We start from the raw sequence: 24386 nt of genomic DNA, 5'->3' as shown, positions 1-24386 counted from the left end.
ATATATATATATATATATATATATATATATATATATACCAGTACTCTATCAAACGAATCCACTCAAAGGACAGGACTCAGATAGATAAGCGCGGACCCAATCTTTCGTGCTTTTCAGTTTTTATTGAAAGAAAAATTCGCCACGCATCAGTATGCCGCCATGACGCGTTTCGGTCCGACCTGGACCTTGATCACACGACGCGTTACTCATGGACCCGTGTCTTATTTAAAGTGACCAGTAACACATAATTGTAAACAGCTGTTACATTGCACAATGAAACTGAAAAACAGACTATGCAATGAACACAGTGCAAATCAGCTAGACTGCTCCTGGAATACATATGTACAACAGTTTTAGTAGAATGTACAATTGGAATAAAGCGTATTTACAAATAATTTCATGTATATACACACATGTATTAATTTGAAAATATACATATAGATCTCAGTAGAAAAATATATATATATACACATATTTAAATAAATGAAGACATTTTAAAAAGATGACTCCCCAATAGTATGAGGAGCCCACCTCATATAGTCACTGATACACAACCAAATCAATGGTTGACAAATCTATGTATGTATCAAGCTCCAGATGCAGTCCAAAGTATGCTGTTTACGTTAATATGGCCCAAGTGGGCAAACACTTTGAAATAAGAGAAAAAGGGTCCTAGGATATATAGATCGATGGTATCAGCTGCCTGAAATGTATAGGCGATAAATAGAGTGATAACCAAAATGTGAAACAGTGAAACAAAAAATATAAAATAGGACTGTGAGAAGTTGGCCCGATATGCAACGTTCGCTATTCTAGCGACCGCTATGTATCGTTCCAACGACCCTTATGGTGTTTGGTTGTAAGGCAACCTATAGACCAGCTATCCTAGTAGCGTGGATACGAGCAGTCTAAGGCTAAAGACTCGAGAGGGCGCGTTAAGCCAGCTGTTTACCACACATGTACCCCTTGAACACCCAGTGAAAGGACACCACACAAGTGTTATGAAAATAAACAGTATATTTATTAAGAATCACAACAGCCCTGTACTCTTTATGAGGACAGGGTACTAAGCACAAACCAAATCTCTTTAGCAAATACTTCAAGTGCACAGTTTAAAACAAGTGTCCGGGGACACGGAAAGGTTAAGGCAAGTCGGAAGCGAGGGACTCGGGACCCTAGAGTAAGGAGGCTATGCAGGCACCGAAATGCCGAGTTACCTAGCCACGAGGGCTGCGGCTGCAAGTCTTACAGGCGTCGGGGTCTTCGCTGACGAGCCAGGAGCCGGAAGAAAAGGAGTTGCTGGCCGGCGACCAGTGATGAATAGTTCGTAGAGATCCAAGCCTGGATCGGAGATTGATGAAACCTGAAAGCAGAGGGGACCAAGTTCGTACTACTAGCCAGTAGTCAGAGGGTACCAGGAAGGCACCGGTTGGCCGTCACCTCGACCAGGTGAGTGGGCGACGCTAGGCTCTGCAGTCTCACGGACCAGGAGGCGTTGTCGGCGACCACGGTGGAGGTGCGAGCTGTCCCACGACGGATGTCGCTGTCGGCGTCTTGAGTGGACCAGGAGGGTCCGGGGTGCTTCTCGAAAAGATGGAAGCAAGGGTCAGTCTGGAGCAACCAGACCGGCAGTGTTGATTTTCGGATGTCGTCACAGAAGGACACAAGCCAGCGGCTAGTGACCAGACAACGTGCTGAGCAGCGAGCAGAAGGGCCCCACGCAGATCGTGGAGATGCTGGGAGACTGCACTTCGGTGCTGGAGCGGCTCAGGGTCGGGGCTTCTCGGACCCCAGAGCACTCACCAGAGAGTTACCTCGATGGTTGTGCTGGTTTTTAAGAGCGTGCAGGTTCTGATGATGGCCGGTCCCTTGAGGTCTCGTCGCACCCACAGATCACAGCTGAGCTGATGACGTGGGTAGAGGTCAGAGGTGCCAGGGAAGCCGGTTCTCGTCGAGCTGGGCCGTCGGATTCCTTGAGGAAGGACTTACAGCAAACCGCAGAGTTCTTAGATGGTGCCCGCTGATGCAGGGTGACTACTCCTTAGCCACAAGGGAGAAATCTTGAGAAGAGTCTTGAAGTCCTTTCGTAGAAAGTATTCTTGATTCAAAGATGATCTAATTTGGAAGGGTCCCCGCTCCGGCCTTTATCCTAAAGAAAGGGGTGGGTACATGACTAGGTCCTGCCCTAAGGGTGGGACCAGGAAGGGGGGTAGTTACACCCCTCTCCCCTGCCGGACTTTCCCCAGGCCAGGGCTGTCGCCCCTGGAACTGGTTCTAACCGGCAGATGCGTAGTGAGCACCGGGGTGCCACTCCGCAGTCACCTTCTCGCAAAAGCCCTACCTACCCAGAATACACAAACCCTGTCTGGGACGGTGCGAACACCGCCCTCGACAGGAAACCCTTTGTCCAAGTGCTCCTCGCTGGAAGGACTCCCAGCAGCAGGAGGTCAGACTCGTGTCTGTGGTGGCAGCATCCATTTTGTGGAGCTGAGGCTTTAGTTAACTTTAACCGGGGTTCACAGTTACGTACATGTCGTGTCCCTCTAGAAGGGCGGAATGCTAACCTCGTCGCCAGAGTTGGTGAGAGGGCAGCATCCCGATTCGTATGACACCTTACTCGACATGTCTTGATAACGCGACACCGAAGTTACCGATATGGTACGCGTTATCATGGAACAGCCATTGGGTCTTGATTCCGCAAGCTGCAACCGGGCTCGGCTCGGGCCAGAGCTTAGTTCACACGAGCCCATGCACTCTGCCTTCAGGATTGTCAAGGCCTGCCATAGGAGTGACTGATAGGAACTCGGGTGTCCATTGGAGGGTTAGATATAGGGCTACTATATCTAAAGCAAAGGGTGATTACACGACTTCGCCCCAGCTGTCATGCAGCCAGTTGTGTCAAATTTAGGAGGCCAGCCAGGGGTGGCATAATACATGCTGCAGCCCCTGGCGGCCCTGGGTACACCTATGCCCTGTGTTACAGGGTCTGATAAGGTGGCCCAGTACCAATTGGTAAATGCACCTAGGGTACATCTCGTAATTTAGAAAGAGAACAGCCAGGCTGTGGGTCTGATTGGCAGGCCCGCAGCCAGAGAAAGTCGTAAACCAGTGAAACAAAAGCAAAAAAATCTGGGTGATCATAGGATTGCAGACCCTACTCTCCTACATGACCCCCCCCCCAAACGTCGGAACAACTAGCTAACCTTGACCAGGTGAGTCTTCTTGTTCTAAGTGGAAATATCTGGAGAGCCCATCGGCATTGCCATGATCAGTACCAGGTCTATGTTCCACTGTGAAGTCCATCCCCTGTAGGGAAATGGACCACCTAAGCAGTTTGGGGTTTTCACCCTTCATCTGATTTAGCCACAAGAGGGGCTTATGGTCGGTCTGAATCTTGAAGTGAGTGCCAAACAAGTATGGCCTCAGCTTCTTCAGGGCCCAAACCACAGCAAAGGCCTCCCTCTCAATAGCTGACCAATTCTTCTCTCTAGGGGTCAGCCGTCTGCTTATAAAAGCAATGGGCTGGTCTTGACCATCAAAATTCAGTTGAGAAAGAACAGCTCCCACACCCAACTCAGAAGCATCTGTTTGGACAATGAATGGTTTGGAGTAGTCCGGACTCTTGAGGATAGGCGCCGTGCACATGGCCTGCTTTAGGTCATCGAATGCTTTTTGACAGCTCGCTGTCCACTGAACCTTTTTTGGCATTTTCTTACTTGTCAGTTCATTTAATGGTGTCACGATGGAACCATAGTTCCTGACAAACTTCCTGTAGTAACCAGTCAGGCCCAAGAAAGCTCGAACCTGAGTCTGGGTGGTTGGAGGAGCCCAGTCCCTGATTGACTGTATCTTGCTCTCCAGTGGCTGAACCTGACCTCCACCGACAAGGTGGCCCAGGTATACAACCTGTGTCTGCCCTATCTGGCACTTGGTGGCCTTGATAGTGAGACCTGCTGCTTGCAGTGCCTCCAACGTCTTCCGCAGGTGGACCAGGTGATCCTCCCAGGTGGAGCTAAAGACAGCAATATCGTCAAGATACGCCGCACAGAAGTCATCCAGCCCAGTAAGGACGTGATTCACCAACCGTTGGAAGGTGGCAGGTGCATTTTTCAGACCAAAGGGCATCACCACGAACTGATAATGCCCACCAGGGGTTGAAAATGCGGTTTTAGGCTTGGCGTCCTCAGCTAACCTGATTTGCCAATACCCAGCTGTCAGGTCAAACGTACTTAAGTAGTTGGCCGAAGCCAATCTATCGATAAGCTCGTCTGCCCTTGGTATTGGGTGGGCGTCAGTCTTAGTGACTGCATTGAGACCCCTGTAGTCTACGCAAAACCTCATCTCTCTCTTACCACCCTGGGTGTGAGGTTTCGGCACTAGAACTACGGGACTAGCCCAAGGGCTATCCGAGGGTTCAATGACTCCCAGCTCCAACATTTTCTGCACTTCACTTTTGATGCAGTCTCTAACGTGATCAGGCTGCCTGTAGATTTTACTCTTTACGGGCAAGCTGTCACCAGTGTCGACCTCATGGGTGCACCAATCGGTCTGACTGGGTGTCAGAGAAAACAGATGTCGGAACGACTGAAGAACCTGTTTACAGTCGCTCTGTTGATGTTCGGAGAGGCTGCCACAAAAGACAACACCATCTACCGAGCCATCGTCAGGATTCTGAGAGAGCAGGTCGGGGAGAGGGTCACTCTCCTCTTCCTGTCCCTCATCTAGGGCCATGAGCAAACTCATGTCCTTCCTGTCGACATATGCTTTTAGCCTGTTGACATGAAGCACCCTGTGGGGGCTCCGGGGAGTTCCCAGGTCGACCAGGTAGGTGACCTCTCCCTTTTTCTCCAGGATGGTGTGGGGCCCGGACCATTTGTCCTTGAGTGCTGCTGGGGCCACTGGCTCCAACACCCACACCTTCTGTCCGGGCTGGTAAACAGTCAAGACAGCCTTTTGGTCATGCCAAGCTTTTTGGAGTTCTTGGCTGGCCTTAAGGTTTTCGGATGCCTTCTCCATGTATTCAGCCATCCGCGAGCGGAGGCCGAGCACATAGTCCACTATGTTGGTTGCAGGCTTTTTGAGAGGCCTCTCCCATCCTTCCTTCACCAAACACAGGGGTCCTCTTACAGGATGCCCGTACAAAAGTTCAAAAGGGCTGTAGCCAACCCCCTTCTGTGGGACTTCTCTGTAGGCGAACAAGAGGCAGGGGATCAGGACGTCCCATCTACGCCGAAGCTTTTCCGGTAGTCCATGAATCATCCCTTTTAGGGTCCTGTTGAATCTCTCAACAAGCCCATTGCATTGTGGATGATAGGGTGTAGTGAACTTGTAGTTGACACCACATTCCTTCCACATAGCAGTTAAGTAGCTCGACATAAAGTTTGCACCTCTGTCGGAGACGACCTCCTTAGGGAAGCCCACTCTGGAGAATACTCCAACTAGGGCTTTTGCCACAACAGGTGCTGTAGTGGTCCTAAGGGGAATAGCTTCAGGATACCTGGTGGCATGATCCACTACCACCAGTATAAACTTGTGCCCTGATGCTGTCGGTGGTTCCATGGGACCGACGATGTCGATCCCCACCCGTTCAAAGGGCACCCCCACCACAGGCATTGGTATAAGGGGGGCCTTTGTCGTGCCACCTGACTTACCACTGGCTTGGCAAGTGACACAGGAGCGGCAAAACTCCTTGGTATCTTCGTTCATGTGAGGCCAGTGAAAGTGCGAGACAAGCCTGTCCCACGTTTTCGTCTGGCCTAAGTGACCTGCTAAGGGAATCTCGTGGGCCAAGGTAAGTAGGAAACCACACTGAGACAAGGGGACGACCAGCCTCCTGGTCATGCCAGGCTTGGGGTCTCTTGACTCAGTGTACAGGAGTCCATCTTCCCAGTATACCTTGTGGGTACCTGTGGCGTTCCCAGCAGCCTCAGCAGCAGCCTGCTGTCTGAGGGGTTCAAGAGAAGGGCAGTCTAACTGGTCCTTCCCCAGGTCTTCCCTTGAGGGTCCCCCTGAACCCAAGAATTCAACTTGATCAAGTTCGAACTCTCTCGGCTCAGTTTCCCTCAATTCCTGTAGGTCAGCCTCCTCTGAGACTTGATCCTCGACCTGGGGCAAGGGGGAAGGCGCAGCCTTAACCCTCCTGCTCTTTTTCTTGGGAGGTGTCTGGTCCGTTGTTCCAGGATCCAGCACCTGTTCAGTGGGGCATTTCCTGACCTGTGACCTAGTCACAGCGAACACATGTGCTGGCAAACCTAACATTTCCATGTGAGTCCGGTGCTCCACTTCTGACCATTGTGATGACTCCAAATCATTGCCCAACAAACAATCCACTGGGAGGTCTGAACTAACTACAACCTTCTTTTGGCCAGTTACCCCTCCCCAGGAGAAAGCTACAATTGCCATACTGTGATTGGTAGTGACATTGCTTGCATTGGTCACCAGGAATTCTGTACCTGGCATGATCTGTCCAGGGTCCACAAAGTTAGGCGTCACCATGGTGACGCTGGCACAAGTGTCCCTATAGGCCTGAGCCATCTTTCCATTTATGAAAGGCGTCTGTCTGTATTTGCCCAAAGTATTGGGGCTTACGTCAGGGGACACGTCCGCGTCCCCTGTACTGACAAGGACAGCCTGAGTGAGTGTGCCAACTAAGTTGTCACGCCCCTCAGAACCCAGGGTTAACCCTACTAAACCCTTGGGAGGCGCACTACCACTGCTGACTGTACTAGGGGGCACAGGTGCCTTAGGGGCTGCAGTGGCAGGAGTCTGCCCTCCTCCTTTCTTGGTGCACTCACTAAACCAGTGAGATTTACTTTTACAGTACTGGCACCATCGTTTGGATTGGCCTTCTTTCTTCTTTTGGGGAGCCTGACCCCCACCCTCTTTGGGTTGTTGGGGACCTGTCGAAGACTTCTGGTCATTTTGTTCCCCCTTAGAATCTTTACCCTTCTGGTCTGCTTTCTTCTGACCACCTTGATTCTGGCCCTGGTTCTGTTTAACTCTCGTACGAACCCATTTGTCTGCCTTCTGTCCCAATTCTTGGGGAGAGGTCAGATTCGAGTCGACAAGATGCTGATGCAACAACTGGTTCTGACAATTGTTTAAAATTTGTTTTCTCATCATCAAATTGTACAATCCTTTGTAATCAGTAACCTTACTGCCCAGCAACCAGCCCTCAAAAGCCTTAGTGGCACAATCGACAAAATCAGACCAGTCTTGAGCCTGCGTTTTCTGGGTATCCCTGAACAGCACCCGGTACTGCTCAGTGGTTAGGCCGAACCCTTCAACGAGTGTATTCTTCAAGACTTGGTAATTGTTAGCGTCCTCTACCCTTGTGGTGAGGAGCTTGTCTCTTCCTTTACCTTCAAAGGAGAGCCACAAGATAGCTGCCCACTGACTCTGGGGAACACCTTGCACAGTGCAGGCCCTCTCCAAAGCAGTAATCCATTTGTGGATGTCGTCCCCTTGTTTAAAGGGGGGCACTATCTTCCCAAGGTGTTTCGTATCGAAACTCTTTTCCCTATTACTAGGTACATTGCTGCCACCAGTGGGGACTGCCCCACTTAACTGTTGCTCTCTAGCAAAAGCAAGCTTTTCTTTGGCCAGGGCAAGTTCTTCCCTTTCGATCCTCAGATTAGCTGCCCTTTCCTTAGCTTCGTACACTCTCCTCTGAGGGGACGTCATCCCTCTTTGAGAAGAGTTGCGAGAGCCATTGGTTCGAACGGATCTGTTAGAGCCTCTTGATAGAGACCTAACTCGTCCATTCCCAATGTTAAGCGCACCTGACAGTAGCGCCGGGGGTCCCCCAGTACCACTATCATGTCTGCTTAAGTTGGACCGTGTCAGTCTGACGACTTCTACCTGTCCCTTATCTGCCTCGTCCCCAGAGAGATCCTCATCCTCATCCTCCTCGCCATCTTCGTTCTCAGTTGCGAGGTGAATGAGGTCAGGATCGTCCCGGGTTCCCTCGAGGGGAGGCATGCCTCCTTCTGGATTAGAAGGGCTAAGAAGCTTCTCAGCCTTTCTGGCATCATAAGTCTCTAGGAGACCAATCAGAAAGGAGGTGGTGGGGTTAGCCCCTTGCTTAATCTTCCTAGAGGTACATACTTGTCGTAACTCATGGAAGTTAAGCGCAGTATATCTTGACGTGATGACCTGTGGAGGGTCAACTGACACAAGGGGAGACTCAGAGTTTCCTCCTTTGTCCGACATACTGTTTCTAGTGTGGTGTAAGTGATGCACCTACCTACACTATGTGTTTACCTACTTTTCCCTTGCTAAGAGTTGTAGCCAAGGTGTGCTAAGCCTTGAGGAGCTACAACAGCTGGTTCAGTAGAACTCAGAGTATTCTAAGCTTTAGTTATATGTACTAACAGTACATGTGTGATCTTTCAACAAGATATTCTTAAAATACGTGTGGTAAAACAACAGCAAGCTCAAATCCCAACCGCTGCTCACCAATGTGAGAAGTTGTCCCGATATGCAACGTTCGCTATTCTAGCGACCGCTATGTATCGTTCCAACGACCCTTATGGTGTTTGGTTGTAAGTCAACCTATAGACCAGCTATCCTAGTAGCGTGGATACGAGCAGTCTAAGGCTAAAGACTCGAGAGGGCGCGTTAAGCCAGCTGTTTACCACACATGTACCCCTTGAACACCCAGTGAGAGGACACCACACAAGTGTTATGAAAATAAACAGTATATTTATTAAGAATCACAACAGCCCTGTACTCTTTATGAGGACAGGGTACTAAGCACAAACCAAATCTCTTTAGCAAATACTTCAAGTGCACAGTTTAAAACAAGTGTCCGGGGACACGGAAAGGTTAAGGCAAGTCGGAAGCGAGGGACTCGGGACCCTAGAGTAAGGAGGCTATGCAGGCACCGAAATGCCGAGTTACCTAGCCACGAGGGATAGGAAGCCGGTTCTCGTCGAGCTGGGCCGTCGGATTCCTTGAGGAAGGACTTACAGCAAACCGCAGAGTTCTTAGATGGTGCCCGCTGATGCAGGGTGACTACTCCTTAGCCACAAGGGAGAAATCTTGAGAAGAGTCTTGAAGTCCTTTCGTAGAAAGTATTCTTGATTCAAAGATGATCTAATTTGGAAGGGTCCCCGCTCCGGCCTTTATCCTAAAGAAAGGGGTGGGTACATGACTAGGTCCTGCCCTAAGGGTGGGACCAGGAAGGGGGGTAGTTACACCCCTCTCCCCTGCCGGACTTTCCCCAGGCCAGGGCTGTCGCCCCTGGAACTGGTTCTAACCGGCAGATGCGTAGTGAGCACCGGGGTGCCACTCCGCAGTCACCTTCTCGCAAAAGCCCTACCTACCCAGAATACACAAACCCTGTCTGGGACGGTGCGAACACCGCCCTCGACAGGAAACCCTTTGTCCAAGTGCTCCTCGCTGGAAGGACTCCCAGCAGCAGGAGGTCAGACTCGTGTCTGTGGTGGCAGCATCCATTTTGTGGAGCTGAGGCTTTAGTTAACTTTAACCGGGGTTCACAGTTACGTACATGTTGTGTCCCTCTAGAAGGGCGGAATGCTAACCTCGTCGCCAGAGTTGGTGAGAGGGCAGCATCCCGATTCGTATGACACCTTACTCGACATGTCTTGATAACGCGACACCGAAGTTACCGATATGGTACGCGTTATCATGGAACAGCCATTGGGTCTTGATTCCGCAAGCTGCAACCGGGCTCGGCTCGGGCCAGAGCTTAGTTCACACGAGCCCATGCACTCTGCCTTCAGGATTGTCAAGGCCTGCCATAGGAGTGACTGATAGGAACTCGGGTGTCCATTGGAGGGTTAGATATAGGGCTACTATATCTAAAGCAAAGGGTGATTACACGACTTCGCCCCAGCTGTCATGCAGCCAGTTGTGTCAAATTTAGGAGGCCAGCCAGGGGTGGCATAATACATGCTGCAGCCCCTGGCGGCCCTGGGTACACCTATGCCCTGTGTTACAGGGTCTGATAAGGTGGCCCAGTACCAATTGGTAAATGCACCTAGGGTACATCTCGTAATTTAGAAAGAGAACAGCCAGGCTGTGGGTCTGATTGGCAGGCCCGCAGCCAGAGAAAGTCGTAAACCAGTGAAACAAAAGCAAAAAAATCTGGGTGATCATAGGATTGCAGACCCTACTCTCCTACAAGGACAACCCAAGATACTATATTCGAATACTGAAAATAACCAGTAGTGTATGTTGCGTGAATTTAAAATGAGTGAATACTCAAGTTTACAATTTAGCGCAGATGTATAATCTCGAGAGACATACTGAAAAGTGGCATCTATGGAGATTCTGGAACCTGTTAGAGTGGCAAAGTTGGTTTTCCTAACAAATGTATTGGAATAAATCCATTCATTTCATACTCATCACAATCAAAGGGAAACAGAGTTAAATCCAGAAGCCTATAGTTCAATGGATAGTTCATAGACAGGTGTATAGGTCCTCCGTGGTGTTAAGACCATTTGGGACCTTGGAATTGAATTCCAAAATATACCTGGTTTCCAGCATTCTCAGGGCACTATCCCTATTGCCACCCTTACGAGTTGGGGGTATACTGTCTATGGCAAAATACTGTAGCAGAGTGTTATCGCTATCATGCTTTGCTTGAAAATGCCGTGCCACAGGATATGCTTGATCCTTATTGTTAATGGCCCTGAGATGTTGCAGGATCCTCATGTGCACGGGTAACTTGGTGCTGCCAACGTAGCGCAGTGCACAGGGACATTCCAAAACGTATACAACATATTCTGTTTTACACGTAATCCGTCGTTTGATTCTGACTGGGTAAGGTGAAAATGGGATACTATATTCCTTAACATTGTTTGCATGTTTGCAGGCTTTGCATTGGAAACATTTGTAAAAACCTTTTTGCTTGGACAGCCAATTGGAGGGGGGTCTAATTTCAGGATTACACTTGTTCAGACAGTTACCCATGGATCTGGCTTTCCGAAAAGTTATAAGGGGGGTAGGATTGTCTCTAAGCAAATCATTGCCTATGACAGGATCCTTCAACAGAAGATCCCAGGGCTTCCTGAAAATCTTTCTGATGGCCGCTTGCTGTTTATTATAGGTTATGATGACTCGCAATTTATTGTTAGAGTCATCGGCCATACCAGGGCTTTTAGGGGCTAAGATGTTGTCGCGATTCAAAGATTCAGTTTTCCTGATAGCCTTATCAATGATCGCGGGTTTGTATCCCCTTTGAAGGAACCTCTTCTTACAACTTTCCTGAGCCAGTTTGCATTCCATATTATCACTGCAGATGCGTTTGATCCGCAGCATTTCCCCATAGGGGATGCTGTTGATCAGGTGTTGGGGGTGATGGCTGGAGGCATGGAGAACAGAGTTCCCAGCCGTAGGCTTGCGATGGAGTCTGGTGCATAAATTGTTGTTACTAACATACACTTCTACATCTAGAAAGACTACGGAGGTTTTACTCATATTTGCAGTGAATTGCAAATTCAAAAGATTATCATTTAACTTTTGTATAAACTCCATGGCTTTTTCCTCAGACCCCCTCCATAGAATGAAGAGGTCGTCAATGTACCTCAGCCATAAAGGGACATGTGTCTTCAAGATGTTTTCATATTCCCTTTTCAAGACCTGCTCCTCCCACCAGCCCATATGGAGACAGGCATAACTGGGGGAGAAGCAGGCCCCCATAGCTACCCCCCTTATTTGCTGAAAAATGGTGTTGTCAAAAGAAAAGTAGTTGTGTTCTAAACATACTTTGACCATTTCAACCAGCATCTTGTTATGGAGGGAAAAACATGCAGGTCTACGATTGAGGTAGTATTCAATCGCTCTAATTCCATCCTTATGGCTAATGGAAGTATAAAGTGATGTAACATCCATGGTGATAAGGATAAGCTCGTCTGACCAGATTTTATCACTGATTTTTCTCAAGAAATCAGAGGTGTCTCTAACATAAGATGGAAGTTTGAGCACCCATTCTTGTAAGAAAAAATCCACGTATATGGAGGTATTTTCTGTTAAGCTGCCTATACCCGATATTATGGGCCTGCCTGGTGGTATTGTCATACTCTTGTGTACCTTAGGAAGAAAGTAAATTGATGGCAAAGCAGGATATTCATTGTACAAAAATAGGTATTCATCATTACTGATTAAACCACTACTTTTCCATGCCAATAATTTGCCATAATAGTCCAACCAAGATGACTTCATAATTTGAAGATTACTACGTTTGTAGCATGCAACATCATTAAGTTGGCTATAAGCCTCATCCATGTACATAGATCTAGGCCAAAGGACAATGTTGCCCCCCTTGTCAGAATGTTTAATAACAAGTTCCTCATTGGCCTGCAATTTTTTCATTAGTTCTATGTAGCACCTTTGTTTGCATTCTATCTTGGTGCTACCATGATTAGTTGCTTTGTACAAATCCTTCAAATCCGAGGCAACAAGTTCATGAAAACGATCTAAACTGTCATGCATCATAATAGGCAAAAAAACAGATTTAGGTTTAAATCGGGTTTTGATCGTGCAACCAAAATCCATACCTTCTAACCCCAGGGCATCAATGGGTTCAGTTTGTTCTTCCTGAAGTTGTTGTAAATCAAAGAATAGATTCACATCACCAGCTGAAATAAGCGGTGGGCTAGTAGCATATTGAGGAGTTTTGTCACTCTCCTTGTTCCCTTTTGTTTTATGGAATTTTTTCAACTTTAATTTCCTGATAAAACGGAACACATCCATTCGAGTTTCTGCATAGTTAAAATTACTTTCCGGACTGAAAGAGAGACCCAGAGACAATATCTGACACTCCGCTTTATTTAGTGCAACCTCAGACAGATTGATCACCGTATTGGCAACAGTATGCACATTTATTTTCTGTTCCATCTGCCCTTCGTGGTTTTCTTGTTTTGAGGCTTGTTTTCGTTTGCGCTGCCGGTTGCGTTGCCTCCTGGCCCCCCGCTTTGCGTTGGCGCGCCTTTTTGCTGCTGCTGCTTCTTCCGGGGTCTTAATTTGCCTCTCCAATCCTGGCAGAGTACATTTATTTCCTCTGCACGGGACATAATTAAAATTCCCTCTTTTGGCTAATTTGAAGGGCCAGCTTCCTCTTCATTTTCGCTACCACTCACAGCGCTTTGTTCTAAAGTTGATGTAAGCGAGGGTGTGCTGTCACTTGCAGTACCCTGTTTTTTGAGTTGGGTGGCAACATTGCTCTTTTTCTTGGCAGCACCATACCTTCGGGCAAATGTGAAAACGTTCCCGTTTTGGTAATCCAGTTTGTCCCTATTGAACTTAAAAGCTTTGCGCTTTTTAATAGCATCCTCATCTTTACGCAATCTGGTTAGCATGTCCTCTCTCATTTTTTTAATGTTCTCATTTTCCTCCATTGCAGACAATTCCACCTCTAAAGCGTCGATTTGTACTTGTAATTTTGCTCTAACGCTCGCTGCATACTTTACCAGTATTCTGAGCAGCTTAGCCGATGATTCCAGATTGGCGTCCGCCCATTCTCCAAGCATGGCAGGGTCAGGGTTCTCATAGCTGGGTGCTAAGGTGATCCGCAACCCTCTGGGAACCCTGCCTACCTTCAAATAGCGAGTAAGTGATTTTTCCTCCCACCACTTAGACTGTTCGGCACGTCTCAGTTTCTCCATGAGCCTGAATAGCTCTCTCGCACTGTTGTTCACTGAAGGTGCAGTGTTCTGTTCCTGCACCGTCACAGCTGATCCCCCGGCCGGGGAATCTTCAAAGATGTCGATCGCCGCCTCCTCTCGGCTACGTAACGCCTCTGCGGCCATGATGCAATCCCGGGCGATTGAATTTCAAATAGCGGGAGTTTTAAATCAGGCTTGTCACTCCACGCGTTGCACTCTCCTTACTGGAAAATCCGGTATGTTGCTTCCTCGCCAGATATCTTCTGGTTTTACGGATTTAAAGCACTCCGTTCACCTCGATTCCGGCCCCAAGGAAGGAACTTCTCCACAGTATCCAGGGGCTTCCGTGCGGCTCGCTCTTCACCAGAGCATTGAGTACGCCCCGCCGAGACGAGACCAGCTGCTTCCAATGCCGCAACGCCCAAGCAAGGAGGGGTTATCCGCTCGTGTCAAAAGAAGCACCTTGACACAAATATACCAGTACTCTATCAAACGAATCCACTCAAAGGACAGGACTCAGATAGATAAGCGCGGACCCAATCTTTCGTGCTTTTCAGTTTTTATTGAAAGAAAAATTCGCCACGCATCAGTATGCCGCCATGACGCGTTTCTGTCCGACCTGGACCTTGATCACATGACGCGTTACTCATGGACCCGTGTCTTATTTAAAGTGACCAGTAACACATAATTGTAAACAGCTGTTACATTGCACAATGAAACTGAAAAACAGACTATGCAATGAACACAGTGCAAATCAGCTAGACTGCTCCTGGAATACATATGTACAACAGTTTTAGTAGAATGTACAATTGGAATAAAGCGTATTTACAAATAATTTCATGTATATACACACATGTATTAATTTGAAAATATACATATAGATCTCAGTAGAAAAATATATATATATACACATATTTAAATAAATGAAGACATTTTAAAAAGATGACTCCCCAATAGTATGAGGAGCCCACCTCATATAGTCACTGATACACAACCAAATCAATGGTTGACAAATCTATGTATGTATCAAGCTCCAGATGCAGTCCAAAGTATGCTGTTTACGTTAATATGGCCCAAGTGGGCAAACACTTTGAAATAAGAGAAAAAGGGTCCTAGGATATATAGATCGATGGTATCAGCTGCCTGAAATGTATAGGCGATAAATAGAGTGATAACCAAAATGTGAAACAGTGAAACAAAAAATATAAAATAGGACAACCCAAGATACTATATTCGAATACTGAAAATAACCAGTAGTGTATGTTGCGTGAATTTAAAATGAGTGAATACTCAAGTTTACAATTTAGCGCAGATGTATAATCTCGAGAGACATACTGAAAAGTGGCATCTATGGAGATTCTGGAACCTGTTAGAGTGGCAAAGTTGGTTTTCCTAACAAATGTATTGGAATAAATCCATTCATTTCATACTCATCACAATCAAAGGGAAACAGAGTTAAATCCAGAAGCCTATAGTTCAATGGATAGTTCATAGACAGGTGTATAGGTCCTCCGTGGTGTTAAGACCATTTGGGACCTTGGAATTGAATTCCAAAATATACCTGGTTTCCAGCATTCTCAGGGCACTATCCCTATTGCCACCCTTACGAGTTGTGGGTATACTGTCTATGGCAAAATACTGTAGCAGAGTGTTATCGCTATCATGCTTTGCTTGAAAATGCCGTGCCACAGGATATGCTTGATCCTTATTGTTAATGGCCCTGAGATGTTGCAGGATCCTCATGTGCACGGGTAACTTGGTGCTGCCAACGTAGCGCAGTGCACAGGGACATTCCAAAACGTATACAACATATTCTGTTTTACACGTAATCCGTCGTTTGATTCTGACTGGGTATATATATATATATGTGTGTATATATATATATATATATATATATATATATATATATATGTATGTATGTATGTGTATGTATATAGGTAATACTAGTAGGGACCAAAGTTTCCATACGAAAAGCATTTTTTGTTTTGACAATAACTTTGGCACCACTTGAGGAATCTTCACAAAATATAAATAGAAAACTCCCCCTTTTTGGTTCAGCTGCTGTGTTGAAAGTTTCAGGGTGATCTGTCAAGTGGGGCAGAAAAAAAAGGGGTGTCCCAAAATGCTTTTTCCCCATGATATGTCTATGGGGATTTTTAATTTTTTGAACACAACTACAGTCCGCACTGCTGAACGCAATTACACCAAATTTGGCAGAAAGCTAGATATTGGTCCAAAAGAGTGCTTTTTTTCATTTGCTATAAATCCGTTTAGAAGTTTCAGAGATATTATATAGATCTAAATCTAGATATCTGGGAACTTAACTTTTAATGAAGGTGAAAAAGAATCAATTGCATACAAATCACACTTGTATACACAAGCAGAAATGAAATTTACATCAATGGAAACAATTCTGACAGCAGTTCAAACTGCTGTAGCAAAAGAAAGAGCCCTAGCACAGGGGAAACGCATTATGGTTGTAACTCATGTACCGGCCTTAGAGGCAGTTACAAAAGTTAGCATTCCGAATGCAAAAGCTTTACATCCAATGGGTTAATTAACTTGCTGATGTTGAATATGTTTTTGATCCTGGAAAACACAAGCATTCTTGCAATATGAACACGAATGTCCTCTGCCTACTGAGATTCTCCCTCTTGACCAGTACAAATTCTGCACAACCTGCTACGAGGGGTTAGCAAGCTTATAGTGCAGCATGCCCGATCGTTAAAGGTCTTATGCGCAATGGCAAATTCAGACCAATGGTCACAAAAACACAATCTCTAGGAGATTGTATAGCTCAGTGAGCTGAACTACAAGCATTTAAAATGGCACTTGAAAATACGGATCGCAAATTCCCGACACTCATAGTGTGCGATTCCTTTTACTGTGTTCAATCGTATAATGAATATTTACAGAATTGGCTTCAAAATGGTTTCAAAGATGCAAAAGGTGACACAATCAAGCATAAAATTAATTGGGAACAAGTAGTTCAGTTGCGAGAAGGAGTACAAAACACTCATGTGATAAACATGCTGAGTCATCAACGTGATGGTGTTCACGTTGAAGGGAATTCATTGGCTGATGAAGCCGCTAAGGGGGCTGTGCAAACGGCTTCCGTAGCTGCAATCACTTGTTCAAAACAAAAATAGACAGTGAAATAATACTGGCTGTCCATGCTTTTAAGCAAAGGCAGCGGTGCAGCGTTACCTAAAAGGTTTACACTCAAATACTCATATATAATTCATGCAAACCATGTTCCTTTTCTCGAATCCCTTGAGTGGGGATAGGGTAATACCAAACATGGAACATAGATTAGGACTAATCCTAGCAGCACATGAAGGGATCGCCTCTGCTCATGCAGGTGTTTCCGCCACAGTATCATTATTAAAACAGAGATACTGGTGGCCAAGCATTAGGAAACAGACCAAAAACTATGTTTTGGACTGTGAAATATGCCAAAAGATGAAAGTCTCTACTTACGCAGGCGCCCCTGTTAATTTCAGATAAAGCATTAGCTTGTGTTTACCTGGACCACTGTGGTCCCTTACAAAGGGATGGTAACTATAAATATATCATGGTCGCAGTAGATTGGTGTTCAAGGTTCCTATGGATATGGCCTCAGCGCTCCACTGACGCTCGAACTGTTATAAAAGATTTGCGAGTCTTTATCGGCACATACGCAATAGGCACACTACACTCTAACAAGGCCCTGCGTTTAGCTCTCAAGCTTACAAAGAAGCCATGGCCAGTTTGGGCGTATCATTGCAGTATTCTTCTCCATTCCATCCTGAGGGAATTTCTGTTGTGGAAAGAAAAAAACCGGACATAAAGCAGTCTACGACAGCTGGGTATTAGGTTCGGGTGATGGGTTGGTCAAACATCTTTATGGGGTCCAACGCTCATTAATTAATTTGCCAATAAGTTCTCTAGGGGCTGTCACTCCATATGTGGTCCTATTTGAGACTAGAATGTTGGTACCGGACCTTGACATGAAAGGCACAGGGGTGGAAAGTAAGGAATTAGATATGAAAGATCGTTTGGCTGTTTTACAGGACTTAAATGAACTAAGATCGGAACACAGCAATGTGTTCCTGAAACCAACCACCACTGGGGAAAAACCAGCCGTCCCAGCAAGGCCTGCCTGGATCCCAAAGCTTGGTGATCTAGTCAGAGAAAAGATCGCGAACAATAAAGAATTTGGGCCTTCTTACATACAACCAGTACCTGTCCTAGCAGTCCACGGATCAAGAACTGAACTTTTACCGCCCCTTGCTGGTAAAAAAGAGAAAAGATTTGTGTCCATCGACCTGATCAAACCACACTATGTGGCCGATACTAAGCAGTAGAAGAAGTATAAGTAGAAAAGCTTTATTCGATTTCTGCTGAATAAAACTTACAAAAAAATATCACGTGCACTGTGGATTGGTCAGATAAGTTATCGCACGGACATTTACAGAGGTTTCCTGACCAATCGTTTGTTTTAGGAAAGGTGATTAAACGTAAGAAGTAGTCAAATCTACATCTGGTCAGAATGTACCTATCAAACTCCTCTTGACACCAGACCAGATAGGGTTGAATTGAGGGTGAGACCAGAGTAGGTTGGTGTTATATTACAGTTTTCTTGTTTACCTCCACTCCTAATCTTAGGGATTCAAAGTGGTGCCAACAGAGTGCCTTTAAGTCTTTCCTAGATATAGTGACTGAGGAATCTGGTTTAACGTAAAACTCGGGCCTCCCAAAATCATTAGTGAGGTTGCGAATATAATTCAGCCATGGAATCTTAGTGGCCTGGTCTAAGGCCATCGAATCTGTGATTATTTCCCTGTTTAAAATTAGATCGGTGAGGTCCTTACTCTGTGCCATAGCAATAAGGGTTGCATACTAATTAAATCGCTGATGTGTCGTACCCCCAGTTCGGTATGTAAGTTAAAAACAGATGTGCTTTGAGGAATAGCGAAGATAAACCTTAAAAATGCGTTTTCTACCCTTTGAATAGGTGATGTGTCACAGACTCCCCATACGTCTGCTCCATATACAGCTACACTAATGCACTTGGCCATGTAAATTTTCAATAGGATTTCCGGGGGCCTTTTCCCCATCCTTTTGGCGAATAACATTAGTGCTGCTGTTGATCTTCTAAACAGCAGTGTCCTATTGTTTATGGCTGGTCCCCAAGATCCAGATTCCTCTAAAACAATCCCTAGATAGGAGAATATTTTAATAGAAGCGATTTTCTCAATCCCAGCAAACAGGGAACAAGATCTCTTTTTTCCTCGCCCACAGGACATAACAAAGGTTTTTTTCACGTTAAGTTTCATGCCCTTATTATCCATAAAATTTAGATGGGTATCAAGTGCTGTCTGTAAACCAAGTTGAGTTCTCGCCATTAGAACGGCGTCGTCAGCATATAGGAGCGATACTATCTGATTATTTTTAACCTGCGGTGAGTCTCGTACTCTGGCCACTAATTCCTTTTCCAAATCGTTGGTATATAAAGTGAAAAGGAAAGGGGCAAGGACGCAACCTTGTCTAACTCCTTTTCTTACAAGGAAGGGCTTGGTACATTCACCTTTTGAGCCGAATCTCACCTTGGCCGTTGAGTCCACATACAATTGTCTTAAAAATAATATGAGTGCCTGATCTACCTTTAAATCTGCTAAAATCTGCCATAATCATTCATGAATTACGCTGTCAAATGTTGCGGTTAGATCGACAAATACTGCGTACAATTTACCTTTCTTGGCCTGTATGTATTTTCCATGTAATATGGAAAAATTTAGCACCTGCTCTACCGTGCCCGTCCCTCCCTGAACCCGTATTAGACTGAGCGTAGGACATTTTTGTCTTCCGCCCAGTGTTGGAGGCGGTTCAAGATGACCCTACCTGCGACTTTCATAAATAAGTCAAGCAGGGAAATAGAGCGGTAGCACGGGGGGATGTCCCGATCCCCTTTTTTAAAAATGGGGATGATTATCGACTCAGACCAGGATTTAATAAAACCCTTCTCACAGCTTGCTTCAAGGACTCGGGTTAATAATGGGGACCAAAGCTTGATCGAATATTTAAATTAATCGATCGGGATCCCGTCCGGGCCCTGCGCTTTGCCTCCCTTACTATCTTTTATGGCAGCCAGTACTTCTTCGTTTGTAATGTTGATACTAATTGGAACAAATATTTCCAGCCCCTCCTGGAAGACATGTCCAGTAGCTACTATTTTGTCTGCAGCTCCTGGATTGTACACTTCTGAAAAGAAGTCAATCCATGAATCTTCCGGGATGGCCACCTCAATTCTTGGACCATCCCCTGATCTAACCAATTTCTCCCTAGTCCTTGCTCCCTGGGAGTGGTTCATTAGCATACCTGAAGATTCCTCTGTGACCCGCTCCCTGATGGGTCCACACCGTCATATGCCTCCGCCATCATCCTGGTCGGACTCGAGTCTACTCATTTAATTCAGCATGACAGCCACCCCTCTCACCCTGATCTCCATGTACATCAACAATATGTCCCACTACACCAAACAAAAGAAGATCCTTCATTATTTGTGCAACAACGGATAGACATAACCTTGTTGCAGGAGACCCATCTTTACCAGGTCGAATCAGCTAATCTCAAACGAGAATAGGTGGACACAGTTATCAGTAGCAGTATAGTAGTTAATGACTATGGCACTGCTTCCCACTTGTCTAGTGGCTTTAAGATATTCGAGTGGCAACTCTCATAAGAAAGGCCCTTCCCTGCAAAGTGCTCAACATGTGGATGCACGAGGAGAGCTGCTGGGTGCTGGCTAAGTTATGGATCTTGGATAGGACCATCATAGTAGGCTTGGTTTAAACCCACACCAGTAGCAAAACTCACTTCCTGGTGTGACGTTCCAGGCCTCTGTCTTGCCTAAACAGGACTCCTGTGCTGCTGGGTGTGGATTGGAATCTGGCACCAGACACGATCTTGGGAAGGTTATGTCAGAGTGATATGCTTAATTGGCATGACCGGGTGCTCCATGCAAACTTAATTGAAATCCATACGTTAGTGGGCGTGTGGCGACGGCTGCACCCACGTGACCAAGAATATACTTTCATCTCCTGTTCTCATGTGCCCCAATCCCGTATTCACTACTACATGATCCAATGGAAGTTATTACTCCACATTACCCGTTGTCACATCTTGGAGGCAGGCTTTTCTGACCATCGCCCAGTATTGCTGGGACTCTATTTTGGGCGCATTGTGCCACCTCTGTGCCGTTTACGCATGAAGGTATTTGCTATTGTCAACCTGAGGGTAAAATGCAGTTGCGTTTCCATGTTCAGTCCTACTTCTACAACAACGAGATCTTGATGTCTTCTCATAGAGTACTATGGGCAGTTAGCAAGGTGACACTCCTGGGCGCAGACTCTCTGACAGCGACCCAAAAGAACGTTCTGAACACAGCCTATTGGAAGCTGAGGTGCACACCCAATGGCACAATATGCAACTTTCCCTACCCTTTCCAAATAGCAAGAGCTTGCTAAAATCCAACGGAACTTCTATTTCTCCAGGGCTGCTTGGACAGCGTTTGTTAGGTTACAATGGCAGCGGTACGATCATGGGGAAAAAGCTGGCAGACTATTAGCTGCCCAACTGAATCCAAGGCAATCCCAACTTGCTATACCAGCAACACAAGACTTAGTGGGGCCGTGCACCCTTGGGATATAGCATCCTGCTTCCCCTCCTACTATGCTTCCCATGATACCACGGAGCAGGAAGCACACACGTCCAAGTGAGCGCTTTTTTATTACAACTTTGCATTTGCCTGTACTGCCAGGCAGAATGCGGGCACGCTTGTCCGAGCAATTCATCAACAGGTTTCTGGGCGAATATTACAAGGTGGGGAAGGACTTACTGGTATCCCACCTGACTCAGGTGTTTTAGGAGAAAGACATAACGGAACCCCGGGGTGCCATCTTCAGTAAGGCCACTTTCACTCTTCTCTCCAAAGCGGGTAAAAACCCCTTGGAGTGTGCTAGCTATCGCTCAATACACATGCTTAATGTGGATTTAAAGATCATGGACATGGTGTTGGCCACCCGTCTGAGTAAGAAGATACCCCTCCTGATCCACGGGTCCCAAGTGGGCCCCTTCTCAGGCCGCAGCTACTGAGACCATCTTCGCGCATTAGCACACCTACTGTGGCAAACAAGGGTTGGTCTGTCTGAACTCTTTGTGCTTTCTCTGGATGCCGAGAAGGCATTAGACCAGGTGAATTGACATTACCTCTTTCACGTTATGACCCAATGGACCTGGGGGCGCTTTCCTCCGCAAGGTGCGCCTTTTGTACAACTCCCCAGTGGCTGAGATTTCCTGCAGTGGGTTCCTGTCAGGTCCATTTGTGGTTGAGTGTGCCACCTGGCAAGGGTGCCATCTGTCCACACTTCTGTTCCTCCTCACACTTGAGCACCTTGCAGCGGCACTCCCTCAAAACCCTGAGGTGTCTTGTATTCTCACCGTGGCTAGGGAGGTTAAGGCCCTATTTTACACACATGATAGCCTGCTCCCCCTATCCTGTCCTCATGCCTCTATAGCCACGGCGATGTACTCTTGCTTCCAAAGTTTTATCATTGGATGGTGCTATCACTCCTAGGTCTTACTCTTATCAATCTACTGGATCTCGATTTGTTGCCCATGGATGGACGAAAAGACGTGTTGGCCCTCAGGGAATTTGAACTTGTGACTCACAGCTTCATACCACATTCCAGCTGTGACGATTGAATTCATTATGTGGCCAGTTTTGCCTTGACATCACGGCTTATCCTGTCTGGCACTCTTTGGCTGAATGCACTGTTTCTTGCATCTGCATCATCTTGTGCAGAATAAAGCCTTGATCTCAGCCATGCCACCAAATGGTGAGCCACGGGAACATAGTGAAACTTTGCTTCTTTAGAACTGTGAAAACTGGAACCAGGTGCAGTCGGAACAGCCAAATCGCATTAAGGCTCTACTCACTCTCACTCCTCTCTGCCTGGCTAGTAACTCCAGCACAGTAGCTTTTCTGCATTTGCTACTTTGGGGAAGTTTTTTGTAATTGCTTTCTCCATAAGTTTGTTTATGGACTGTGTGTGCTTTGCTGATATGTATGCATAATGACATTAATTGTGGTCTTGACTATATTTGTAAGTGGTAATAAAAACAATGGTCCGTGACCAACACTTCAAGAATTATTTGCGAATTTACGTTGTATATACCATTACAACACGGTTAATCAATAACCTGAAACAAGGGGAGAAATTTCTACATGCACAATAACCATATTTATGCATATGAATTCAATATAAATTCAATAAACCACACATCAACACAAGCGCAAAAACTGAGTGTACTTAATACGATTTGTTTATTTTAAGCCCAAATCAGGATTGTTTATAACCATCAACATAGGTTGCGTGCAAAAAGGAGAGGGAGAAAGGATAGGAAAGTGAAGGAGTTGGGTAGTGAAGGGGTGAATCACAAAGTCAAGGTATTAAATTCGTCATTTACAGATGTTGGTAATGAAGCCCAGTAAATTCAAGCCTGTCCATCAATGATTTACATGTAATTCTGTAAATTTCAATGTGCATACAATGCAATCTACAATGGAGGAACAATAGAACAATGTAGGTACAGGTCTTGATCAAGTGAGGAGCATCGACTTTTCGACTCGACTATGCAAACAGGAATTCAAGCCTTAGCTGCGAGTCTTCATCAGGACTGTGTATTGCAACCTATGATGAAAACTGTACGTTAGATGGAGGGCTTGTGTGTGTGTGTGGTCATGGTCAAGTTAAGTAATACTCTTATTTACAAACCTAAAACTGGAGCCAACCTTGGATCGCCAGTAAGGATTTAGATGGATCCCATGGCCCAAAGTCGCCAGGGTATGGTTCTGCTGGTGTGCTACTATTGCATCACCAATTATTATTTCTTAATCTGGAGATTTTCTTCCTGAACCGTATAAGCGGACAACAATCAGAGGTTCGTCCTACCTATACTGCTTAATTGAATGGCACATTAATGTAACTCAGTCAGGGGAGTAATGGGGGACCTGACTTTACTGCGTAAAATAGCTGGAAGCTAACGCATTACCAATATCAGAGTGTGTGAACCCTTGAACCTTACCAATTAGTTCATCTTATTAGCCACTTTCTTGGCGATTAAATCTTTTAAAGTTAATCAGGATTTGGCAAAATAATATCAGAATTTCCAAATATCTCCATAGAATAATCACTTCATATAGCTGAAAACATGACATTAATAATGACCAACTCCTTTTGAGAATTAGAAATGCTTTATCTAATTAAATGTGAATTGCTCATCAAGTACGATTCAGCTCGAATCCTAAGTCCTCACACAAAAGAAACATTAGCAATGATAAACACCAATTATACAACTCAAATGTCAGCTCAATGAGTGAGTTGACAAGCGTAGAGACAAAAGAATAAAGACATTTGCAAAAAAGATTTTTTGCAAATTCAGAATATGATACTAATCAATCATATGAGGTTCTAGAACTATGAAAAGCTACCCTCTGGCCATGAGAGTAAGCTTGGCCCCTCAAGAAGAGTTTAAGGAGCAAAGATAGAGTCTGGATTAGCAGAACAACAGCCAGCCCATAAAATTTAGGAAATAGCAACACAGCTCTCTCCTCTCGCAAAGTAGAAAATGCACAACCTTCCCTCATCCCCTTACTACTACTAGATATACTCTAAATTCACTAAAAGTCCAACCCTCATTATGTCATCTCAC

The 24386-nt window shown here is 45.8% G+C and overlaps 1 protein-coding gene across 1 annotated transcript in view; it reads left to right on the top strand.

Moving 5' to 3' along the window:
• Positions 1-24386, top strand: part of VRK2 (VRK serine/threonine kinase 2) — a 545093-nt gene that overhangs the window by 400605 nt on the left and 120102 nt on the right. The gene's annotated exons all lie outside the window — the stretch shown is intronic.

Source organism: Lissotriton vulgaris, chromosome 6, assembly GCF_964263255.1.
Source record: "Lissotriton vulgaris chromosome 6, aLisVul1.2, whole genome shotgun sequence".
NCBI classification, from domain to species: Eukaryota; Metazoa; Chordata; class Amphibia; order Caudata; family Salamandridae; genus Lissotriton; species Lissotriton vulgaris.
Note: the sequence above shows the minus strand (reverse complement) of the source record. Positions and strands in the feature narration are given on the sequence as shown.